This window comes from Bidens hawaiensis, unplaced genomic scaffold, assembly GCF_021521415.1.
Source record: "Bidens hawaiensis isolate Kalapana, Puna unplaced genomic scaffold, B.hawaiensis_p1.1 tig00020763_1, whole genome shotgun sequence".
Taxonomy (NCBI): domain Eukaryota; kingdom Viridiplantae; phylum Streptophyta; class Magnoliopsida; order Asterales; family Asteraceae; genus Bidens; species Bidens hawaiensis.
The window spans coordinates 262,886-268,250 of record NW_027493188.1 but is presented as its reverse complement, the minus strand read 5'-3'; positions in this window follow the sequence as shown (position 1 = coordinate 268,250).

The window sequence follows — 5,365 nt, the reverse complement described above, 5'->3', positions numbered from 1 at the left end:
GACAATCAATTTAAGTAAATCGCATATTTTGATCCGTGTTTCCGTTATTAACAAAACCGACACTCGATTGACGGCCATGACCGCGTAAACATTGATATTATTGAAATTAACTGTGAGGATACCTTCCTTATAACGTGACCGACGAAACCCCTATAAATAATTGAAACATCCTAAAATTTATAATGTTGAATAAAGGAAGTTATGTTTAGTGATTTCCCGTAATTAATTAATATCGGGTAAGGAGCGGATCATGGACTTGGATTAATTGAGATGGGTTAAATGAGAATGGGCCTTAGGTCCATGGGATTTAAGGGATATAAATACCCCCTAAACCCAAAAATATCTTTCATTCTATCACTTTTCTAACACACTCCAAAACACACACACACCACACAACTTCGCCGTCGGCCGAGGGAAGAACCGGGCAGATCCGAGAGAGAGAGAGAGAGCGATTAGTTGTGATAACAAGTAAACGAGATCCAAACAAGCTCAAAAAGGTATGATTCTTGATCTTTGAAGTTTAAAGATCCGAGCTTTATTGCGTTTATACGACCGAAAATGGTTGGGAAACGTAGTGGGTGATGTCGAACCATAACAAGGGTGTTAAAATCGCCCAAAATGCTGGACAGAAATCAAGCCGTAGCTGATCTGGGCAACTTCGCCTGCAACTGGGCAACTTCCCCTTCAAAGCGATAACTTCGCCTTCAAAGCGATAACTTCGCCTGAGGCCAAGTTCGCCTAATTGATAACTTCGCTTACGGCCAAGTTCGCCTAACTGGTAACTTCGCCTGAGGCCAAGGTCGCCTAACTGGTAACTTCGCCTAACTTCGCCTGAGGCCAAGTTCGCCTAATTGATAACTTCGCTTACGGCCAAGTTCGCCTAACTGGTAACTTCGCCTGATAACTTCGCCTAGAGCTAAGTTCGCCTGAGGTTTAACTTCGCCTAAAGCCAAGTTCGCCTGATAACATCGCCTAAAGCTAAGTTCGCCTAAGGTTTAACTTCGCCTAAAGTCAAGTTCGATTAGAAAATAAATTAAAAATCTAATGAAAATGGTGTTAAGACAGCTCGACCCCAGCCAGGGGCTCTGCCCCTTGGACCCTGCTAGGGGCTGCCGCCCCTAGACCCCGCTGCCAGGGGCGCTGCCCCCGGACCCCCGTTCGTTGTGGGTAGTAATTAAGACTAGAAAGATGATATGAGTAGTGATAGTTAATTGATACGTATACTTGTTATACAGTCAGCCGTGCACAACTGAAGAAAGGGATTACGATTAACGGTGAACGTAACCGTGTTCAGGTGAGTTTCTAGCCCCATTTATGTGTTATGTTTTCGGGGCTGTGTGCATACTCGATATGTTTGTTAATACGCTTATCCTAAGAGATAAGTGTATGCCTTATGTGAATGATGTGATATGTATGAATGATGGCTTGACGGTACGTGAACGATCTTCGGATATTGCACGTACTGTCAGGTTGTAACGCTAAGTATAAGGTAAGTATGATATGTATGCTTATGTGTATGAATGTGATAAAGTTAATAAAAGAAGGAAAGGATGGTTGTATGGTTACGAAAAGGGTACCGAGCCCTAATAATACTCGAGGTATGATGTATGGTTGTATGGTAACGAAGAGGGAATCGAACCCTACTAATATTCAAGAACTAGGGAACCAAACCCTACTAATATTCGAGGAAAGAGGGAAACCGAGCCCTAATAATACTCGTGGAAAGAGGGAAACCGAGCCCTAATAATACTCGTGGAAAGAGGGTACCGAGCCCTAATAATACTCGAGGAAGGAGGGTACCGAGCCCTAATAATACTCGAGGAAAGAGGGTACCGAGCCCTAATAATACTCGAGGAAGGAGGGTAACGAGCCCTAATAATACTCGAGGAATGTAGGGCGTAATGCTCTTTATAACGTAAGATATGAAGGTAAGTTAATACAAAAGAAAGAATGAAAGTATGAAAGAATGAAAGTATGAAAGAATGAAAGTAAGAAAGTATGAATGAAAGAATATAAGTTTATGTGTATTGTATAGTGTATGATTAACTAGAACTCACTCAGCGTAGCTGACTTTTAGTATGCACGCAGGTGAGTAGGATGAGGCGGCTTGCTTGAGGAGACACGTGGCATTGAACAAGAGTCTGACATCTGAAGACTTATGATGTTTTAATTTTAATGCTTTAATGTTGAAAGACAAAGGATGTTTTGAGACAAGTTATGAATTATGTAATGTTTTATGAAAGTTTTATATTCCGCGTAAATGTTTTAATTAACTCTGATATTTAGAACTGTGTTTATGAGTAAATCTAACACGAAAGTAGGGCTACCGGTAACGGGGCCTTACAAGTTGGTATCAGAGCAAAGTTCGAGAGATTTAAGCATCCTACATGCTTAGACTCGAACAGAGTATGGGATATAAATAAGAAAGGAAAGAAGATGCCAGTTCAAGAATGCCAAGTGTCGCTCAAGCAAGACCAGTGAAGGTAAAGTGTATGATTAAATGATATATGTTAATGAGAAAGAAAAGATACGTGAACGACAGGGATAGGAATAATTGATTGTTTGATTTGACAAACTGCTTAAATAGGACCAGCACAAATAGACTCATAAAGGGAAGTGTATGGGACAAAGAAAGTAACGTGATTAGCTAATCACAACTGGCCACTGTTATTACCTGTTAGCCTTGCTATCCTTGTACTAAATAGTTCCTTGAGTGATGATGTTTGTGTTTTCCCTTTTAGAATACGATGGCTGGAGCTGGAGACATTGTTGGAGCTGGAGGTCGCACTGTACGACGCGGCAGGCCTCGTCGTGTCTAGCAACCTTCGGTTGAGACAGCTTCCAACACCGAAGCTGAAGGAAGCACAGCGGGAAGAAACCCGGAAAACAATGAAGGAGTTCAACTGGATCCCGCCATTCAAGCAGCTATTGTTCAAGCTGTGGCCACTGCTGTGAAGAATATTACCCCGGGAAGGTCTGCTGGAAGCCGTGAAAGAACTGTTGAAGGGGCAGGTGGTAATGATAGAAAGGATGACGAGAGGGAAAGGGGTGATTCAAGTGAGGTGAGGTCCGTGAAAGTTGATGATGGGAAGAGGGGCCGAGGCGGTTGCAACTATAAGTCCTTCAAAGGTTGTGACCCACCTAAGCTGACTGGTTTAGGAGACGCAATCGCTACTATTCAGTGGATAACCGCCATGGATAAGGTTATCCGCATTAGCGAGTGCCGTCCCGATCAAGCGGTAGGTTATGCTACTCAATCATTTGAATATGAGGCTATGTATTGGTGGGAGAGTGTGGAGCAGAGGAAGACCCGTGAAGAGATCAAAGAGATGAAGTGGGACGATCTGAAGGAGTTAGTGATGATGAAGTTCTGTGCTGACGCCGAGGTTGAAAGGGCGAAGATGAAGTTCCTAAACTTGAAAGCTGGGACAATGACACATCGTGAGTACACCACCGAGTTCAATCGAATGTCTAGGTTGGTGCCCGATATGGTCAACACTGAGGCTAAAAGGATCAAGTGTTACATGAGGGGATTACCATAGAGAGTCCGCATGTTAGTCAGGACAAGTAAACCTGCTACTTTCGATTCTGCTGTCGAACTCGCAGAAATAGTCTATGCGGACTTGGCTGCGGATGATGTGGTGGTGGGAGACGAGAAGAAAGAAAAGAAATGGGTCGCTCCTGCTAAACGACCTGGTACCCAGATGTGGAACCCTAAGAACAAGCAGCCGAGAGTTTGGGAGAACAGGTCGTGCAAGACCTGTGGCAAGGCACACAGTGGTGAATATAGGTGGGGAAAAGGTTCGGATACATGTCATAAGTGTGGAAAGATTCATGCCGGAGAATGTAGATTTGGGTCGAATGTTTGCTACAAGTGTGGGAAGGCAGGTCATTATGCTCATGAGTGCAGTTCTAAGCCTGCATGCTACAAGTGTGGTAAGACAGGTCATTTTGCTAGGGAGTGTACCGAGAGTGAAGCTGGAGGTAGTAGAAGGAAGGATGCCGATCAAGCTAGGCCAAGAACTAGAGACTACATATTGACCCAAGAGCAAGCTAGACAGATTCCTGATGTTGTGACCGGTATGTTCATAGTAAACGGCATTTCTGCTGCTGTATTATTTGATTCGGACGCAAACAAAAGTTTCGTAGCCACACCATTTAGTAAACTAGCCAAAATGAAATGTTGCCGAGTGTCTGAGATTCTTATAGTAGAAACCGCTAGTGATACTTCGGTTAAAATAATGAAAATGGTTAAGGACTGTAGGATAGAATTGGAGGGACATGAGTTCCCTGTTACCTTGTACGTTATGACCTTGGGAGGGTTCAATGTGGTTTTGGGTATGGATTGGTTGTCTGAGTTTGAGTCTCAGATAGTGTGTAAGAGTAGGATGATATGGTTAAAGTCATTGGATGGTAGTGCGGTGACAGTTTATGGTGATAAGGAAAGTTCTTGGCTTATTGTCATTTCGATGATAAAAGCCGAGGGTTTTCTAAGGCGAGGGTGTTGTGCCTACCTAGCGTATGTCGTCAACGTTACGGCCGAGACAAATGAAATGAAAGATGTTCCTATTGTGCGCGACTACCCAGAAGTATTCCCTGAGGATCTTCCGGGGTTGCCACCGGAGCGAGAGATAGAATTTCAGATAGATTTAATACCAGGAGCCCAACCCGTCGCGAAAGCGCCTTACCGTCTAGCACCGTCTGAGATGAGAGAATTGATGTCCCAACTGCAAGAACTCCTCGACAAAGGTTTCATAAGACCGAGTGTTTCCCCGTGGGGCGCACCAGTATTGTTCGTGAAAAAGAAGGATGGAAGTATGAGAATGTGCATAGACTATCGTGAGTTGAATAAGCTTACGGTAAAGAATAGATATCCGTTGCCAAGGATTGATGATCTGTTTGACCAACTGCAAGGTTCAAGTTGGTTCTCACGAATAGATCTCAGATCAGGCTACCATCAGCTGAAGGTGAAAGAGGCAGACATCCCTAAGACAGCGTTCTGAACGCGGTATGGACACTACTAGTTCCTCGTAATGTCATTCGGTCTAACCAATGCTCCTGCAGCATTTATGGACATGATGAATAGGGTGTGTCGACCGATGTTGGATAAGTCGGTTATCGTCTTCATCGATGATATATTGATTTATTCAAAGAGCGAGTCTGACCATGCTGAGCATCTGAGAGAGGTATTGGAGACTCTGAAGAAAGAGAAGTTGTATGCCAAGTTTTCGAAGTGCGCGTTCTGGTTAAGAGAAGTGCAATTTTTAGGTCATGTGGTTAATCCGGAGGGGATTACCGTGGACCCCGCTAAGATTGAAGCGATAACGTATTGGAAGACTCCGCAGAATCCGACTGATATACGAAG